This window comes from Oncorhynchus mykiss, chromosome 9 (assembly GCF_057628025.1).
Source record: "Oncorhynchus mykiss isolate SJ-2025 chromosome 9, ASM5762802v1, whole genome shotgun sequence".
NCBI classification, from domain to species: domain Eukaryota; kingdom Metazoa; phylum Chordata; class Actinopteri; order Salmoniformes; family Salmonidae; genus Oncorhynchus; species Oncorhynchus mykiss.
In genome coordinates, this window is record NC_143030.1 from 48,897,442 (window position 1) to 48,918,893 (window position 21,452).

The window sequence follows — 21,452 nt, forward strand, 5'->3', positions numbered from 1 at the left end:
AAGACATACAGAACTGAGAAGCTGAGAAGACATGCAACAGGACTGCATATTCCCAAATCAAGATTCTAGGACAGAGATGCAAATCAAACACACTTCTGAGCTAGCATTTCATATTGGACAAGGGAGTCCCTGCCAGTTTACAGTCCCTTTTTGTTCAATTTGGTGCCTAATAAATACCACCCTGGATCCCATTCCCAGAGGTGGTGCATGGTGGTATCTAGTAATGACTATATAGATCCCAAGCTCTTGTTGAGATACACTGTAAATGCTTTTGCATTTTAGTAATATGCTCTCAATGCCAGTCCAAAACGGCAACCGCAAAGGATTCAAGAAACAGATTTTAAAAAATCACACAGGATAATGGGGCGTACACCCAGCCAAACAAGCCAGAATTCAAACTTTAGCTCCAGAGACTCAAATCTTCAGCAATGAAACAAACTTTAAACCACTACACTTAGGCTACAGTGTTCGCTTCACATTTCACACTTACAAAAAAAAACACAACCAAGAAACACAAAAACTTCATCCCTCAAAACAAAACCAAAAATAGTCTTTGACACACAAATGCGTCCGCATGTGGCTAACAAAAGCGGGAAACTGTTTCAATTTGCTCCTGTTATTTTCTTATTCGCTCTCCGCAGTTGTAAAAGAAAAAAAAATGACACTTCCACACGGCTCGGCCTTATTTAGCAGTTTATTTTTGCACTAGGGTTTCATTAGAGGCCGGTCCATCTGCGGAGGAGAGGAGAGAGGTGGTGTGCTACTAGCCGCCTGACAGAATGATTAATAGGGGTTCTGGGGCCGGGCTCAGGCGACACATCAAAAACAACACCGCTTCCACAGGCCTCACCGCCACTTCCTGTGGAGGGCCCCCGCCGCAAATGAAGTGAGAGGAGGGGGGTGGAGGTAGTATTGGTGGTGGGTGAACAAACCGACGTTAATGAAGTTCCACCAATCTCCCTCTCCATCTCCTTGAGACAGCCCAGGAGTCATCTTTAATTAGGGCTTGTTCGTTGCCACCCGGGGGGAGGAGGGGTGGATGCGGAAGGGAGAAAATACGTTTAAAAAAAAAAAAGTTCCGGAGAGGATTTAAATGCACTTAAAAGGGCTGAAACTGTTTGTAGAATGAGCATCAGGCAATTACAGAAACGTTGGATACCTGCACACATCAGACAAATATTGTTTTTGGACCAGTTTGAGTCGTGACACAGTCATTAGCAGGACTAAACGGTGGTGACGATGATGGGATAGGTGTCGCTGAGAGGAGAAGACCAACAACGAAAATCAACAACACACTAGGACTAGGAAACGTCCAAACCAAGACAGCAAAATAACCTAGAAGGCTTCGCTGACAAATTCTCTGAGGAAGTAAACTGCTGTTTAGGTAAAGTGTGGTGTCTATGGTGCCACGGGAAAGGAAAACATGTCAAATCAAACCACCCCTGTATTAACTTTACCACCTCAGAGTTAAAGCAATGTGTTGGTTTGTGAGTGTTGAACAAAGACAGCCACCCTGTTTAAGCACACACATATCCGTGTGTGTCTCACTGACGGAGAGCTGCTTTAATAAAACACCAAGCATGCAGGTCTCTGGAAATGAACCATATTGTCATCCTCTTGCTTTTTCGAGATGGGAGAGGTGCACACTTAATCCCGGAGCATGCTTAACATTTCCATTACCGCTCGGAACACCCAAGGTATCCTTTTGAAGCGGTTAATTGTATTAGCAGGGTTTATTAACGTGCGTGAACAAATTGTTACCACTTGGCCCTCTCCTTTTCTCTTCTTCACTCTGCAGCAACGCGCACGCAAACACAGGGGATAATAATAAACAGCCTTTGGAACAGACACTGGCGCTGTTAACCGAGGGCGGGCGTCTTGCAGCTTTTTGTTGAGACATGGAGGTTTGGTGAGTGTCTGCTAAACTGATCAGCCCGTAGTTGGGCTGAACGGTATACTAGCATGTGGTATTGCTAATGCCTCATCACCGAGTTTTATTGGCCCGTGGCTTCTTCTCTTGTTTGTGTTATTATGGAAATGAGCTCATCTGTGCCCCAAATTAATCATTTATGAATGTAAAGTAATTGAGAGAGAGAATGTGTGCATATTGGTGGTATGCTAATAAAATTGTGACTCCCGACTAAAATTAAATCCGGCTGTCCTTTCTTGCTTTTTTTTATGAGGCCAATATATGTCAACACACTGACATTCACCATGCGTTGAAACTACACTGAACAAAAATATAAACGCAACATGTAAAGTGTTGGTTTCATGAGCTGAAATAAAAGATCCCAGAAATGTTCCATGCACACAACAAAAAGCTTATTTCTCGAAAATGTCCTACAGGATTCCTGCAGGAATTCAAACGTTTGTGAAGGAAATGTGCAGGTGTCCTGAAGGAATCCTGTAGGATTGACACAATCCTGAAGGAAACGTCCCTGATGCTCCTGCAGAAGTATGACTTGTCCTGCAGAAATGTATAAAATCCTGCACAAACATGACCGAAACCTGCAGGACATGGTAAGTCCTGTAGAACCATGACAATTCCTGCAGCAATCCTGCAGGATATGGCAATTCCAGAAGGACCAATTCCAGCACGAATCCTGCAAGATTTTGATATTACTAGGGCCATATCAGCTAGTCAAACTGCCGGAGGAGATAAAGTGGGTGTGGAGGTGAGTGCACATAATTTTGTATATAGCTAGCTAGTTTTTTATTTTAAAAAACGTTACAATTTACAACAAGATGAATGGTCATGTGACATCTTGGTCACAATAGCAACAGTTGACAGCTGGCAGTTGAGGAAATGGCTGCCAGTCAGTTTAGCTAGCTAGTTCAAGTACTGCTAATATTACTCTTTTTTATTTTTACAGGTAAGGAGTCAGAGAAACATACTAAGATTACAACAAATGTTTATATGAACATGTTATGGGTAGCATAGTTATTTCTTTAATGTGTTGTGTTTGCAGAATATTGGTTATGATTAAGTTAGCTAGCATGTTCTCTGCCACTGGCTGTTAGCTAACTAGCTTTAAAGAAACAGTTTAAAACTCTTGCTTCCATGGAAAGGGACAAATGAGGTATGATATCCCTCCTGCCATGTCTCTTTGGTACTGTTGTCACAAGTTAGGCTATAATTTTTAAATGTTTTGAAACGGATGGTAATAGATTTGATGTTCTGAATGACTAGGCTAATGGCTTCTTGGCAAGCATTTGACGGCAGTAATCAAGTCACATGACATGTAAATAAGGAAGTGATTTCATTTAAATAATAAAGTTGAGTTTAAAACATTGGCTATGTTCCAAATTGCATACTTGCGTTCTCTCAAGGGTGATCTTCCAAGAACACCTGAGAGAGCATACATTCTATTATAGGAGAACGCAGAGCGCTTAAAATCTGCAAAATATGAAACGTACTTCGACGTGCCCTCTAACCTAAATAGGAAACTGCATCCTCACACAGCCAGTGTCAACAAAGCTAGCTTTTAGGTTAGCTAGCTTTTTCTGTTTACATTGTAGCCAATGCAGCGTTAACATTTTTTTTTTATTCACTACTGTTCAAAGATTGAGTCACGTAGAAATGTCCTTGTTTTTGAAATAAAAAAAATGGCCATTAAAATAACATCAAATTGATCAGAAACAGTGTAGACATTGTTAATGTTGTAATTTATTTTTGTAGCTGGAAACGGCTGATTTTTTAAAACGGAATATCGGAAGGCCCATTATCAGCAACCATCACTCCTGTTGCTGTGTTAGCTAATCCAAGTTTATAATTTTATAAGGCTAATTGATCCTTAGAAAACCCTTTAGCAATTATGTTAGCACAGCTGAAAACGGTTGTCCTGATTAAAGAAGCAATAAAACTGTCCTTCTTTAGACTAGTTGAGTATCTGGAGCATCAGCGTTTGTGGGTTCGATTACAGGCTCAAAATGGCCAGAAACAAAGACCTTTCTTCTGAAAATCATCAGTCTATTCTTGTTCTGAGAAATAAAGGCATGCCTCCCGGGTGGCGCAGTGGTTAAGGGCGCTGTACTGCAGCGTCAGCTGTGCCATCAGAGTCCTTGGGTTCGCGCCCAGGCTCTGTCGTAACCGGCCGCGACCGGGAGGTCCGTGGGGCGACGCACAATTGGCCTAGCGTCGCCCGGGTTAGGGAGGGCTTGGTCGGTAGGGGTGTCCTTGTCTCATTGCGCACCAGCGACTCCTGTGGCGGGCTGGGCGCAGTGTACGCTAACCAAGGTGGCCAGGTGCACGGTGTTTCCTCTGGCGCATTGGTGCGGCTGGCTTCCGGGTTGGATGGCTGTGTTAAAGAAGCAGCGGCTTGGTTGGTTGTGTATCAGAGTTGCAGTTTCCTTAGTGTTGCTTTCAACCTTCGTCTCTCCCGAGCCCGTACGGGAGTTGTAGCGATGAGGTTGTCTGTTGTCTTTTGCTACTACAATATATCATTTGCACTATTTTGTTGCTGTTTTTCATGTAACACATAGATGTAGTTATATTCTGAACATTGCCCCTCATCTCTCTCCTGTCCTTCCCAGTTAAGACAGAACCTGTTAAACAACAGTGAGACTGACTTACACAGAAGGCAGCGCTGGACAGCCATGCAGGCGAAGGTAACGCCACAGTTTCAGCCTCTCATTTCTCCCTTTAAAACAGAGCCTAAGTCACACATGCATACTCACAAGCCATATTAAAACCAACTATCCCCAAGTTTACAATTTCAGACGTCCGTTTCCCTTCACACCAATACTCAAACTGTTCATGTGATGTTACCATTACTCTCACTCTGGTTGCAAAATATGCTTTTACTTACAATATCTATTCAAAAATATTTTCTTTCTCCTAGGAATCATCTTTTATGCAGTGATGGTGAAATGGACAAACGCACACATCAGCTGTTGCTTCATTGAATAATAAAATTGCCATGCAATCATATCTTGTGTAATCTGTCCATTCTTTTGAAGAATGTGGATCGTTCTACATGAAATTCTCTGAAGGATGAGGAAGAAATCCAGTAGGTTGTCCTACAGGAAAATGGCCCTGGACATCTTGTGGAATTACCTGCAGGATTCTTACGTACAGGATATCCCACAGGATTATGGGGCAATTTTGGTGTAGCACAACTATTGCAGGTAGTCCTTCAGGAATCAAGCCTACATGATTTATTTGAGGACTCTCTGCAGGATTCCTGCAGGATTGTTTTCCTGAAGGACTACCTACATGATTCATACCTGCATGGCCCAGAAAATTCTGTGGGATATTATGCAGGACATCTATTCTGCAGGATTCCTGTAGGAGTTTTTTTTGTCCTGTCTATTAAGCCAATGCCACAAACAATTGTCCACACTGGAAAATGTCAAAACTACAGCCAAAGTATGTTTCCTCACATCCAATAACGGGTGCTTCTCAAAGATGCCAGTCTAAGTCACTATATCAAGACTGAATATAGGAGGGGGAGGCACGCAAAATAGGAATCAATGTGTGTGTGTTTCGCCTTCTGCCACCGGCTGAGCTTATCCAGAAGATCTGTTCTGCTTCACATGCCGTGTCTTCACACACACACACAGTCATGTTATACCCACTGCTGAGTGTGTGAACCCCCATGCTCGTGCCGGTCCAAATCAGCGTTCCAATAACAAACCCTCTATTGGCTGCTATGATTATTCCCTGTGACAAATGCTGGACGCTTATATCTGACATGTTCAGCCGCACGATGTCGGCCTTCGCTCTATACTGTACTGTGTTTGTGTGCGTGCGAATAGTCCTTGTAGAGAACAGTACAGGGAGGTAGGATAAAGTCAAGAGAATAAACCTTTTGGCAAATAAGCACATTTATTTAGTCACTTATGCCTGGACACTGGACGGCTGTAATTAATAGGTATTTTATATTTAAAGCTGCAATATGTAACTTTTTGAGTGTGTCGAACTGCAATGCTGCTGGGTTTTTCTTCACGCATGCTCAACAATTTCCTGTGTGTATCAAAATTGGTCCACCACCCAAAGGACATTCAGCCAACTTGACAACTGTGGGAAGCATTGGAGTCAACATGAGCCAGCTTCCCTGTGGTACACTTGACACCTTGTAGAGTCCATGCCCTGACATATTCAGGCTGTTTTGAGGGCCTAATGTTTTGTACACCCAGTGTAGATGTGTACAGTGTAATAATTATTTATCTTTTCTTTATTGATGTGTTTGACAGATTGTCATTTGGAAACAAAACAGTTCTTAATTGACTTACCTGTCAATGATAGTGAAATAAAAATGTTTAACAAATGGTAGGGCCGAGAGTGAATCTTTTGTGACTGAAACCGCAAAACTTCACAATGAATAAAAACAACAACAGGGAACCCCCCCAAAAGAGTCATCGAGGTGACTGCTGTAATAAGCAGAAAGGAGTTGCAGTTTCCTTAGTGTTGCTGTAAAGTGGACCACACATGCAGATATGTGCGCAGCAGAGGGCACTTCACTCTTAATGTGTATTAACCAAGGGGGGATTTGTGCAGTGAAGCCTTCCCAGACAGAGTCTTATGGCACAAGGTACGGTATAGTATGGTATATGATGTGGTGGCGGTGGCTGTGTGCGTCTGAGGCTGGGCCTCGGGGTAATAGGGCCGTGTCCGTTCACAGAGGCTCCCCAGGCCGGACACACGTCTGAGTGAACAGATACAGGGCTATGTCTGTCTGAGTGTATGTGTATGCATGTGTGTGTATGAGGCGGGACCCCCACCGCTAAGGGCCAAATCACCCGCTGACAGACAGACTGTGAGCCGTCACCGATGATACCGTGGGGATGCGCAGCGGTGCGCTCCCTCCGTCCCACAGGACCTAACCCATATCATATCCTATCTGGGGCTCTTTTCTCTCCCTCTATCTTTTGTGCCCCGGGATGCACTGCGGTAGGTCAGGTATACAGGGGGGAAAGGGGAAACTTATGACCATTGTCTCAAGCCCAGTGATTCCCCGAGCCTGCTCAAATGTCCTGTCTTTTCAACATACCTGAGTTCTCTCTCTCCTCTACATCTTTGCGAAGCAAATCCCCCCCACCTCCCTCAGCCCCCACCACCTCCGAGACTCAGCCTCTCCTGCTCCTCGTCCCCTCCCTAACTTTCCTCTCAATGGGTTCTTCTGGTCTAACAATGCGGCCCGGGGGAGAGGAAGGGGGAGAGAGTCCTGGCCATGGTTATGAGTGGCTGGGAGTGGAGTGCACCTGGATGGGCAGGCTTCCTGGCCACGCTGTGAGGGGCTATTGTGTGGCATGTCAGCGGCTCGCTCCTTTAATGGGGCCTGTATATCATCGTTCTGATTATGGCAGATGACTGGGGCCGGGGGCTCGGGAACCCCCCTGAGCTCGGGGGACAGGGCTTAAAACGCGGGACCCCAAATCCCATCGGCTGAAATCCTAGCACTTAACCCCGGCTATGGCATTGTGTGCTGCCATAGGGATTTTTTTTGCCTGATTCTTTTTAAATGGACTCCTCTGTCCGTCCCCCCTCCTCCAATCCACCTTCTCTCCCACCCACCCCCCATTCACTCCATGGATTCTTTACTTGGGTTTTTTCCATCTTCCTTCAGTATATAACTTTTTTCCATTGCAGGAAAAGGAGGTCGGGGCAAGCACCTGTCTCCTCTGTTTTCACACGTTTAACAAGCAGACGCAGCTTCCTCACTTTCTAGGCCTCAAGTTGGATCCAGAGAGACCGAACGACAGAACACTTTCACGGGATGGTAGATTTCCATTAACTGCAATAATGTGGACGTCCAACTCGCAGAGACTTATCGAAAGTATCCTAGACAGCAAACCCACATTTGATGACCCCATACGTGTATTGAACCTACAACCTGGCTGTTTCTCAGCACAATGCTGATCCCATCCCATCTTGGAAGACTTAAGCCAGTTAAGTGACTTACTTGGATAGACATAAGTTGAATAATCAAATCAATTAAATTCAAATCAAATGTATTTTATAATGCACATTTTACATCAAGAAGAAGCTCCCGCAGGGTAAGCTGGAAATCGGGTCAAGGGTCAAGGCTTGGTGGAGATGTCGTGGCTTCCCTGGGTGGTCTAAGGTGGTCGTCTCTGGAGCCTGTGCCTCAGTAGAGCCATAACCACACCAGTTCAGGGCCCTGTGGTACGAAAGTTATTTATACTAAACAAAAATATAAATGCAACATGTAAAGTGTTGTTCCCATGTTTCATGAGCTGAAATAAAAGATCCTAGAAATGTTCCATATTCACAACAAGCTTATTTCTGTAAAATGTTGTGCACATTTTCCTTTGCCAAAATAATCCATCCACCTGACGGGTGTGGCATATCAAGAAGGTGATTAAACAGCATGATCATTACACATGTGCACCTTGTGCTGGGGACAATAAAAAGGCCACTCTAAAATGTGCAGTTTTGTCACACAACACAATGCCACAGATGTCTCCAGTTTTGAAGGAGTGTGCAATTGGCATACTTACCACGGGAATCTCCACCAGAGAAATCAATGTTACTTGAGGAACCAATACCAATGTAATTTTAGAGAATTTGGCAGTACAAACCGTACTCGCAAGACCACGTGTAAACATGCCAGCCCAGGACCATCACTTCTATCTTCTTCAACTGCGGGATCTTCTGAGACCAGCCATCCGGAGTATCTGAGGAGTATTTCTGTTTGTAATGAAGCCCTTTTGTGGGGAAACACTTATTCTGATTGGCTGGGTCAGCTCCCCTGTTGGGGGGCCTATGTCATCCCAGGCCTCCTCATGGCTGCGCCCCTTCCCAGTCATGTGAAATCCATAGATTAGGGCCTAATGAATTTATTTCAATCGACTGATTTCCTTATATGAACTGTAACTCAGTAAAATCGTTGAAATTGTTACATGTTGCGTGTACACACACATACAGTTGAAGTTAGAAGTTTACATACACCTTCGAAAAATACATTTAAACTCAGTTTTTCACAATTCCTGACATTTAATCCTAGTAAAAGTTCCCTATCGTATGTCAGTTAGGATAACGACTTTATTTTAAGAATGTGAACATGTCAGAATAATAGTAGAGAGAATGATTTATTTCAGCTTTTATTTATTTCATCACATTCCCAGTGGGTCAGAAGTTTACATACACTCAATTAGTACTTGGTAGCATTGCCTTAAAATTGTTTAACTTGGGTCAAACGTTTCGGGTAGCCTACCACAAGCTTCCCACAATAAGTTGGGTGAATTTTGGCCCATTCCTCCTGACAGAGCTGGTGTAACTGAGTCAGGTTCGTAGGCCTCCTTGCTCACACACGCTTTTCAGTTCTGCCCACAAATGTTCTATAGGATTGAGGTCAGGGCTTTGTGATGGCCACTCCAATACCTTGACTTTGTGGTCCTTAAGCCAATTTGCCACAACTTTGGAAGTATGCTTGGGGTAATTGTTCATTTGGCAGACCCATTTGCAACAAAGATTTAATCTATTTTGTGAAGTGCACCAGTCCCTCCTGCAGCAAAGCACCCCCACAACATGATGCTTCCACCCCCGTGCTTCACGGTTGGGATGGTGTGCTTCACGGTTGGGATGGTGTGCTTCACGGTTGGGATGGTGTTCTTCGGCTTGCAAGCCTCCCCCTTTTTCCTCCAAACGTAACAATGGTCATTATGGCCAAACAGTTCTATTTTTGTTTCATCAGACCAGAGGACATTTCTCCAAAAAGTACGATCTTTGTCACCATGTGCAGTTGCAAAACGTAGTCTGGCTTTTTTATGGTGGTTTTGGAGCAGTGGCTTCTTCCTTGCCGAGCGGCCTTTCAGGTTATGTTGATATAGGACTCGTTTTACTGTGGATATAGATACTTTTGTACCTGTTTCCTCCAGCATCTTCACAAGGTCCTGTTGTTCTGGGATTGATTTGTACTTTTTGCACCAAAGTACGTTCATCTCTAGGAGACAGAACGCGTCTCCTTCCTGAGCGGTTTGATGGCTGCGTGATCCCATGGTGTTTATACTTGTGTACTATTGTTTGTACAGATGAATGTGGTACCTTCAGGCATATGGAAATTGCTCCCAAGGATGAACCAGACAACATTTTTTCTGAGGTCTTGGCTGATTTCTTTTGATTTTCCCATGATGTTAGGCAAAGAGGCACTGAGTTTGAAGGTAGGCCTTGAAATACATCCACAGGTACACCTCCAATTGACTCAAATTATGTCAATTAGCCTATCAGAAGCTTTTAAAGCCATGACATCCTTTTCTGGAATTTTACAAGCTGTTTAAAGGCATAGTCAATTTAGTGTAATTAAACTTTTGACCCGCTGGAATTGTGATACAGTGAATTATAAGTGAAATAATCTGTCTGTAAACAATTGTTGGAAAAATGACTTGTGTCTACAAAGTAGATGTCCTAACCAACTTGCCAAAACTATAGTTTGTTAATTAACAATACATTTTTGGAGTGGTTGAAAAATGAGTACATACACCTAAGTGTATGTAAACTTCATACTTCAACTGTATATATAGTCCAGTATATCGCCTATCGGATAGGATTAAATGCATAGAGCACCCATCAAGTCAATGATTCATCCGTTCTATTCATTATATTTCTAGTCATTTAATCCTATCCGATTGGGGAAATCCAGATTGCTAACTTTTGAAAAACTGGGCCCAGAGCATGACAGCCATTTCAACATTACATACATCAGGGTTGTATTCAGTAGGACACAATGTAGCAAAATGTGTTCAAAACAAAAGTTGACAAGTTGAAGTTGTGCTACCCTCAGATTCCCAATTTTTTTTCCTGTTTGCTCCTATGGAACATTACCCAGGGCTGTTCAATGACCGTGCCCTTGAAGGCCAAACCCTTGCTGGTTTTCGTCTCTACCTGGTAGTTAATTCATATAATTGATTAGGCCAGATATTTTACTCACCTGTTGTCCTCCTAGCCAGTTCGGAATTAGCTTCTCATTAGAAGGAAAGACTGAAAACCAAAAGTGTGTTGGCCTTCTAGGACAGGATTTGAATAGCCCTGATGTACAGGATAGTACTCAGAGAAATTAGCACTCCAATGTGACATAAAATAGTATAATTTTTAACGCATGTTAACAGTTATCATACAATATTGTACAATCAATGCACAAGTATTTGACTTAAGGACATGAGAAAAAAAACTATATGACAGTGAGCCTTGAATAATGAGATGTCATTTGTTGCATTTGGCCTGATAGTGACGAGCTCGGAGTTCGGTGCTCGAAACACAATGCCCCTTCATTTTAAATGTGTTGAAAGCATTTCCACAGTATGTGATCAGTACGGGAATGAATAAATGAATCAATTACAATGCATGACTGAATAAATTAATGGATAAATTAGTGAAGAACATTTAGGAATTTAGAGGATTAAATGAATTCATGAGAATCTTGTGCAAGTTTCTCCTTGTGTATATGAAGAGACATGTTAGCTGCTCAACCAGCTCCCCATGCTGGCTAAGTCCTAGAAGAGCAGCCTGACACACACCCACAACTTTTGTCTTGTGTATGAACTCCAAAGTCCAGGATCTGAAATATTTTATGGTAAATATTAAATTAGGATGTGGAGTCTAAATTATCTAAAAATATATCTTACAAGTAAATGTTTTGAAAAGGTGCTCAAGCAATAAAGATGTAGACATATTTCGAAGAACTGAGAGAAGTGTAATTTACTTGAGGGACCAATACCACTGAATTGATTGGTGTTGTACGAACTGGATCCTACTTGAATGAGAATAAAATAATTTCAACTGACCCAGATAGAACAATCATTACCTCAAGGCATGCAGCATAAATAAGGAATGTGTGTGGTTGTTCTGTTCATCTACGAGGGCAAGGAGAAACGCTTGTGTAATTGAGCATTTTGGGCTTTAAATGGTGTGTGTGTGTGTGTGTGTGTGTGTGTGTGTGTGTGTGTGTGTGCGCGCATGTCTGTGTGTGTGTGTGTGTTCTGTTCATCTATTTATTTGGAAATACAGAGTGTCTGAGGAAAAAAAGAGTAGGCCACATTAAGCTGCTCTTAATGAGGTGAAAATTGCGTGTCTGGAAGTGCTGTCTCCGAGCTTGCAGACAATACTCTCCTGCCGCAAGAAAGACATATGTTACAGCTCCTCTTCTAAGCTCCAGCTATTTACCATCATAGGACTAATTAACATCATCATCAACAACATTATCATCTTTGCCGTCAGAAAGCAGCAGCAGAGACAACGTCCCTGGTGAGAGTTTGTTGACATGTTAGGCACATTATGTTCACTGTTTGGGAATGACGTGTGCCTTACAATAACATTTATCAATTCTCTGCTGTTCAAAGCCATGATACAACAAACTGATTTGGACCCATTAGCCACAGCCACTGTCATTTTAGTCTGTGGTGTGCACATTTGTGTCAAGTTGGGTGGATGTCCTTTGGGCGGTGGACCATTCTTGATACACACGGGAAACTGTTGAGCATGAAAAACACCCAGCAGCGTTGCAGTCCTTGACACACTCAAACCGGTGCGCCTGGCACCTACAACCATACCGCTCAAAGGCACTTAAGATCTGTTGTCTTGTCCATTCACCCTCTGAATGGCACACATACACAATCCATGTCTCAATTGTCTCAATGCTTAAAAATTGTTCTTTAACCCGTCTCCTCCACCTCAATTTACATTGATTGAAGTGAATTTAACACGTGACATCAATAAGGGATCATAGCTTTCACCTGGTCAGTCTGTCATGGAAAGAGCAGGTGTCCTTAATGTTTTGTACACTCAGTGAGTATTATATGACATTTAGCAGAGGTTGCCCCAGCGGGAATCAAACCCATGACCCTAGCCTTGCAAGAACCATGTTCTTCCAACTGAGCCACACAGGATAATAGATTGTGAAGTTTGGTCCCTTGAATTAATATCAATCTATAACCCCCTCCATTTTACACATGGATTCATGTTGACAGTGGGTGTTTCTCAACATGCATACTACCGTACTCCACACACTCATGCTACGAGCGCATTCTCCGACAACGTTCTCTTGAGTAGGTTCTTGTGAGGACGAGAGTGTGGAGAACGCATAAAACATTACATTTGAGAAGCACTCCCTCTACTGTATTACTTCACGCTGCATCTCCCCGTTCACTGAACCTTCTTCCAGCCAGGACAATGGCAACAATAGAGACCAAACAAGATATACACAAAGGAAACGTTTTACTTCATAATTATCAGCTAGATATGTGAATTGTAATAATGTAGCTAACCAGTTGAACAGGCAAAAACGTCCTAAAACGAATATTATGCAAGATCGATGTCAATTCTTCGTGGCTAACTGGCTAGCTAACAGTAGCAGCTAGCGCTATTGACTTATTATGGGTTTGTGATCTACAGTACGTAGGCAGGTAAACATGACAAAATTAACACAGCATGTATTTAGTAATGTATCAAGAGCAAATTCTGTACTCAGACAACATATGAGATGTGAATAGTCAACATATCATTCCGAGGTCAGAGTGTATTTTCTCGCGCTTCAGCGAAAATAATGGAGCCATTGATTAAGACACTGTGCATCATTTTTGTACGTGGTTGTGTCATATTTCTTTGCATTCATTCTTGCATCGATGAATGCTTAAAAACATTGTACAAACGGAGTACGCATTCGAGAAGTGCCCTCCGTACTCCGTTGAGCATGCTTCGACATGGACTCATACTCCGACCCTCCCGTACTCCAATTTACATGCTCTGAGCAGGGTAGTATGCATTTCGAGAAACACCCAGTGTCTGTGGCATCTGTGAGTGATGTGAAGCAGATATTGATGTAGCTAACATTAACATGACATTAAGAGTAACATGAAGCATGATGTTATAGTCTGCCCAGAAGCTGCAGATGAAAACTTTATAGTCAACTCTGGCACTTTTATACTGACGTGAAATGAAGATTATGGTGCATTGAAATGTGGAGTGTGCAGCATCACAAAAATACTTACAAAACTGATTTAAAACCATTTCATATGGTTAGTGTCTGGCAACATTACCAGTGCAGTAGGGAAACAGGTGACAAAATAAAACATTTAAAAAGTCCTTGCGTGTCAAAGGTGAGTGATGGGGACTTGGCGGTGCAGCCTGCCCCCCAACGTTCCCCTACCTACCCCCTTTAATCTGTCGCCCCAGCGCGCAGGCTCTTCCTGCTGGTAAACAGCACCTGGGCGAAGACGACGTGGAGGTGGGAGATTTATAGAGTGTGAGTAGGGTCTGCGAATTGGAATGTTTCCTAAACGCCGGGGCAAGCTAGCCACCGCGCAACATTCAAACAGGCTAATTAACTCTCTGGGGGAAGTCCGTGCAGCGGCTCAGAGTACATACAGAATCACTGTTAGGCTGGTCCCCACCCCCCTCTCTTTTTAGAAAGCATCTCGAAACACGCGGCCGACGTACGCTCACCTCCTTGTGTCAGATGAGAACCAGTTAATGTGTCAGTAATTGGATGAGCGTTATTTTTAGAAAAAGCTTTTAAAAATAACCTGGCCATGGGTGTTTTTTGACGGCCCGAGTATTCCGCCTGCCGTCCTCTTCACACCACCATCCACCGAAAAAGAACAGAAAGGAGAGAACATAAAACATTTGAAATACTGCTCCCAGCTCTGGTTTCAAGGTGTGTTTCCTTGGCAGTCCCTGTGCTTAAACGGGATTAGGTGAGAGGTGTGGGTGACATCAGTAGGTATGGGTGCTCCGCGCAAGGCTCGTAAAAAAATATACGTTATTCTTTTCTTTTTTTAAGACACCCGGTGGATTGTGCATCTGCAGGCTTGGTGCCAGGGCTGGGTGAGGGGTGAGAGGCTGAAGTGGAGGGGCGGCGAGGAGCGTCAGTCATTAGTGGGGTTTATTGGTGTGCTGTGTATGAACCCCTGAAACACAGACGCGCAGAGACACACAGGAAAACCGGCCTCAGACAGCAATGTGCTTGCAGCCTGCTGATTGCTCCCAGACCTGTCTCTGTGTGTGTGTGTGTGTGTGTGTGTGTGTACACGTGTGTGTCATGCGTACATGTGTGTCCCTGCATACACGTTCTATCTGATAAAACACAGATATTCTATAGTCCCGGGCCAGGCCGGGAGCTGTCCAATGACGTTTGCGCGGCACTCTCGTAAAATGCATCGCGGCACAGTGGACATTCCTGTCGCTCAGAAACACATTGCTCCCTGAAAGCTCTTTGCATATGGAACAAGACAGCCAGGATATACGGCGGTTCGCCATACAAATCCTTCTCCTTCACCTCGCAGCTGTAATGACTGCTCTCAGCATTAAGACCTCAAAGCAGCTCTCCCAGCTCATTGTTTCACTCCATGTAAAATGAAATCAACCACAACGTTTGGGATAAGCGACAGCTACCTATTCAGTTTCAAGTGGAACAAAGACGTTTCCATGAAGTTGAACGACTAACGATTAGCCTATTGAAAGGGTCTTACTGAACCTGCCATGCCTTGTAAAGTACACCAACCAGGACAGCAGGCAGGGACTCTGCCATGACATGATTCTTAACTTTTGATGTGACGTCAGAGGGTTGTCTCTCAGAGTAGGAAGAACAGCAGCAGGAAGAGGAGCAGGTAGAGGAGCAAAAGTAGTAAGATGAGGAGGAGCAATAGTAGGAGGATGACGATGAGGAAGAGGAGCAGCAAAGTAGGACGAGGAAGAGGAGGAGCAATAGCAGGAGGATGATAAAGAGGAGGAGGAGCAGAAAAAGCAGTAGGATGAGGAAGAGGAGCAAAAGCAGGAGGAATAGAAGCAGGAGGAATAAAAGGCCTGTATTTCTCTCCATGTCACAAGGGGTAAATGAGCAGTTCACTGTGACCAGTGCTGTGGTCAAGCGGTCTGACCCTGGGCTGTGGATGAGCTGTGGTGGGGCAAAGTGACCCAATAAAACCCCACAGAAGTAATAAAAAGACATCGCGCTAACATGATAGCTTACACACAGCAGCAGTATAATGCATTATGATGCAGTTACAGTACAATGCATTATGATGCACATTATGATGTTAAGTATTCACATCCCTGGACTTTTTCCACATTTTGAGTTAAAATGTGGGATTCAAATGGATTTAATTGTCATTTTCGGTTCACAATCTACCCAAAATGCTTTAATGTCAAAGTGGAAGAAAAAATCTAACATTTATAAAAATGGTTTGGAGCAAATCCAACAACACATCACCGAGTACCACTATTCATAATTTCAAGCATGGTGCTGGCTGCATCATGTTATGGGTACAGTGCCTTGCGAAAGTATTCGGCCCCCTTGAACTTTGCGACCTTATGCCACATTTCAGGCTTCAAACATAAAGATATAAAACTGTATTTTTTTGTGAAGAATCAACAACAAGTGGGACACAATCATGAAGTGGAACGACATTTATTGGATATTTCAAACTTTTTTAACAAATCAAAAACTGAAAAATTGGGCGTGCAAAATTATTCAGCCCCTTTACTTTCAGTGCAGCAAACTCTCTCCAGAAGTTCAGTGAGGATCTCTGAATGATCCAATGTTGACCTAAATGACTAATGATGATAAATACAATCCATCTGTGTGTAATCAAGTCTCCGTATAAATGCACCTGCACTGTGATAGTCTCAGAGGTCCGTTAAAAGCGCAGAGAGCATCATGAAGAACAAGGAACACACCAGGTAGGTCCGAGATACTGTTGTGAAGAAGTGTAAAGCCGGATTTGGATACAAAAAGATTTCCCAAGCTTTAAACATCCCAAGGAGCACTGTGCAAGCGATAATATTGAAATGGAAGGAGTATCAGACCACTGCAAATCTACCAAGACCTGGCCGTCCCTCTAAACTTTCAGCTCATACAAGGAGAAGACTGATCAGAGATGCAGCCAAGAGGCCCATGATCACTCTGGATGAACTGCAGAGATCTACAGCTGAGGTGGGAGACTCTGTCCATAGGACAGTATATTGCACAAATCTGGCCTTTATGGAAGAGTGGCAAGAAGAAAGCCATTTCTTAAAGATATCCATAAAAAGTGTTGTTTAAAGTTTGCCACAAGCCACCTGGGAGACACACCAAACATGTGGAAGAAGGTGCTCTGGTCAGATGAAACCAAAATTGAACTTTTTGGCAACAATGCAAAACGTTATGTTTGGCGTAAAAGCAACACAGCTGAACACCATCCCCACTGTCAAACATGGTGGTGGCAGCATCATGGTTTGGGCCTGCTTTTCTTCAGCAGGGACAGGGAAGATGGTTAAAATTGATGGGAAGATGGATGGAGCCAAATACAGGACCATTCTGGAAGAAAACCTGATGGAGTCTGCAAAATACCTGAGACTGGGACGGAGATTTGTCTTCCAACAAGAAAATGATCCAAAACATAAAGCAAAATCTACAATGGAATGGTTCAAAAATAAACATATCCAGGTGTTAGAATGGCCAAGTCAAAGTCCAGACCTGAATCCAATCGAGAATCTGTGGAAAGAACTGAAAACTGCTGTTCACAAATGCTCTCCATCCAACCTCACTGAGCTCGAGCTGTTTTGCAAGGAGGAATGGGAAAAAATGTCAGTCTCTCGATGTGCAAAACTGATAGAGACATACCCCAAGCGACTTACAGCTGTAATCGCAGCAAAAGGTGGCGCTACAAAGTATTAACTTAAGGGGGCTGAATAATTTTGCACGCCCAATTTCAGTTTTTGATTTGTTAAAAAAAGTTTGAAATATCCAATAAATGTTGTTCCACTTCATGATTGTGTCCCACTTGTTGTTGATTCTTCACAAAAAAATACAGTTTTATATCTTTATGTTTGAAGCCTGAAATGTGGCAAAAGGTCGCAAAGTTCAAGGGGGCCGGATACTTTCGCAAGGCACTGTATGTTTGTAATCGGCAAGGTCTACAGAGTTTTTGGGGGGGATAAAACTAAATGGAATACAGTTAAGCACAGGCAAAATTCTAGAGGAAAACCTGGTTCAGCTGAGGAACCTTACAGATGTGCGGGGTACAGAGATGAGGTAGTCATTCAAAAATCATGTTAAACATTATTATTGCACAAATAAATTATTTAGGCTTGCCATAAAGGGGTTGAATACATATTTACTCAAGACATTACAGCTTTACATTTTTTTTTATTCATTTGTAAAAAATATAATTCCACTTTGACATTAAGGGTTATTGTGTGCAGGCCAATGACACAGCATCTCAATTTAAAACATTTTTAATTCAGGCTGTAACAACAAAATGTGGAAAAGGTCAAGGGGTGTGAATACCTTCTGAAGGAACTGCATGTGTAGGCCTACTTATGTCAGCACATGTTTCATACAAAAACACTAAAGAGTTGATAACCAAGTATGCTATTGCTGGGATGGAAGAGAAGTTTGCTCAACTCGTCAATCAGGGATCACTGGAGCAAGGTTGGCGCTTGAGTAATAACAGCCTACTTGTTACTACTCATTTATGTATTGTTGTTCAGGCTATGATGTCTAATCTTTACTTACGAGTCAGCTTATTTGTACATTTTGTAGTGATGAAGTGCTGATTCTTTGAAGTGAATTGTTTTAATAAACTATTATTCAAAATTAATTAGTGTCAATGTTGATAAATCACATATCACTATCCTGCAATAAAGCGGGGAAGGTTTCTGTCTAATGTCTCTGTGTTGTGTTCATAAATTAACATTTCCTTTTTGTCTAGCTGTAAGATCTCCAATCTATTTTATTTGATTGTCACCGTCTCAGTATCAGGGGTTGGAACCAGTTCAGGGAACAGAACCGAAAACCGGGAAATACAATTTTTCAAGGAACAGAACCTGAACGAAAGTGATCCACACTGTTCTGGAACAAAACCTTTATTTTAAAAGCATGGGAACCGGTTAATAATGTTATTTTACATTCCGGGCAATTTTTTCTAGTCCTCACAAAAAAACACAACAAAGCGCCTATGCAAAGCCCTCCCTCTGTCACTCAAACATATTCCAGTGTCTACCTGCATGCCATCTGAAAATCTTTGCCAGTATGTGTGTGTAGGCTACCTCCCCCTCCATCCGAAGCATGCATAGCCTACTGTAGCTACTGACATTACAGGCGACATTCAGAAATTAGGGAGATTTTTAAAATTAGAAAACAATAGAGTCACTTTTTCAAATGCTAGTTAAGGATACTATAGCTATCACATTTCACATAGGATTTATTAACTACATAAAGGTAAGATGTGTTTTTATTTTAAATTCTGGTGGCACTCTGCACACATAAGATTGTTAACCATCTCTGGTCTAGCTCTGAAAAACTCTAGGCGGCATTGTGTGTAATGTAAATGGAACAAAGCCATGGTCAAGGGCTAGTTCTGGTCCAACGTTAGGAAGCTCTGGTCCAACGTTAGTTAAACCAACTCTGAAGTTCAAAGACATTCAAAGTGCCTTCATAGAAACATGTCATAACAACAAGATGCCCAGCACTTCATGCCCAGCGTTCTCCTCACCAGCAAAATTTGTCGCATGTGATACCCTACACTACACTTGTCTGTCCAACGCATGTACATAGCTTGCCCACTCCAAACATGTAAACTCACACATTGTTTACATGTTGAGCTAAAATAATACTCTGTTTAAATGATACCAGTAGACAATATGAGGCAAACCATATACCAAAGCCTTTTAAGTGCAAACCAAGCCTTTTAAGTGCTGACATATAAAACTGTTTAGTGCAAATCCAACCCTTGTAATTTAAGTACAGTATGAAAATAAGGCTATAGGAAATTAGCATTACAGGTAACATTATGAGGTAAAAAATACATGTAAAAAAAAAACTGCATTCCCTGGTTCACATTTTCTGTCCTCAAACACTGCTGCTCCTATGGTACTACTCTGGTGAGCACCGTTGGAGCTCCACCCAAACAAGGCATTTGATTGGTTTGACGTGTTGCGAGGCGTCACTGTTTTAGAAGATTTCTGTTTTAGGGAAGCCTGGTTGGCAACGAGGCTACTACGACCCAGTCGTTCATTCTTTTTGCATAGTTGCTATGCAAAAAGGACTGGTCGTCCGTCTTAACATAATGGTTGCTATGCAAGCTGGATTACGTTCTTGTCACTTTCTAGCTAGCTAGCCAACTTCAGCTAACTCAGTCGCATCAAACATTGCACCTGGAATGACAGTACACTACCTGCATTTTTGTTTGTTTTAGCAATTTTTCTATTGGCATTTACTTAGTTAAATCCATGATAATGACGTTGATGCGTGATTATAGTATAGTTATAGTAACATGCATAATGATGCAGTTATAGTACAATGCATAACGATGCAGCTATAGTAACATGCATAATGATGCAGTTATAGTACCATGCAGTTATAGTACCATGCATAATGATGCAATTATAGTACCATGCATAATGATGCAGTTATAGTAACATGCAGTTATAGTACCATGCATAATGATGCAGTTATAGTAACATGCAGTTATAGTACCATGCATAATGATGCAGTTATAGTACCATGCATAATGATGCAGTTATAGTAACATGCATAATGATGCAGTTATAGTACCATGCATAATGATGCAGTTATAGTAACATGCAGTTATAGTACCATGCATAATGATGCAGTTATAGTACCATGCATAATGATGCAGTTATAGTACCATGCATAATGATGCAGTTATAGTACCATGCATAATGATGCAGTTATAGTACCATGCATAATGATGCAGTTATAGTAACATGCAGTTATAGTACCATGCATAATGATGCAATTATAGTACCATGCATAATGATGCAGGTATAGTACCATGCATAATGATGCAGTTATAGTAACATGCAGTTATAGTACCATGCATAATGATGCAATTATAGTACCATGCATAATGATGCAGTTATAGTACCATGCATAATGATGCAGTTATAGTAACATGCATAATGATGCAGTTATAGTAACATGCAGTTATAGTACCATGCATAATGATGCAATTATAGTACCATGCATAATGATGCAGTTATAGTAACATGCAGTTATAGTACCATGCATAATGGTGCAGTTATAGTACCATGCATAATGATGCAGTTATAGTACCATTCATAATGATGCAGTTATAGTACCATTCATAATGATGCAGTTATAGTACCATGCAGTTATAGTAAAATGCATAATGATGCAGTTATAGTACCATGCATAATGATGCAGTTATAGTACCATGCATAATGATGCAGTTATAGTACCATGCATAACGATGCAGTTATAGTTCCATGCAGTTATAGTACCATGCATAATGATGCAGTTACAGTACCATGCATAACGATGCAGTTATAGTAACATGCATAACGATGCAGTTATAGTTCCATGCAGTTATAATACCATGCATAATGATGCAGTTATAGTACCATGTAGTTATAGTACCACGCGTAATGATGCAGTTATAGTACCATGCAGTTATAGTACCATGCGTAATGATGCAGTTATAGTACCATGCGTAATGATGCAGTTATAGTACCACGCAGTTATAGTACCATG

The 21,452-nt window shown here is 42.2% G+C and overlaps 1 long non-coding RNA gene across 1 annotated transcript; it reads left to right on the top strand.

The window, feature by feature from the left end:
- The first annotated feature begins 4,533 nt into the window (after positions 1 to 4,533).
- Positions 4,534 to 4,930, top strand: LOC110533015 (uncharacterized). The gene is made up of 2 exons (XR_002474917.3): positions 4,534 to 4,608; positions 4,842 to 4,930. It is a non-coding gene; the product is annotated as an uncharacterized LOC110533015 (long non-coding RNA).
- The last annotated feature ends 16,522 nt before the right edge of the window (positions 4,931 to 21,452 follow it).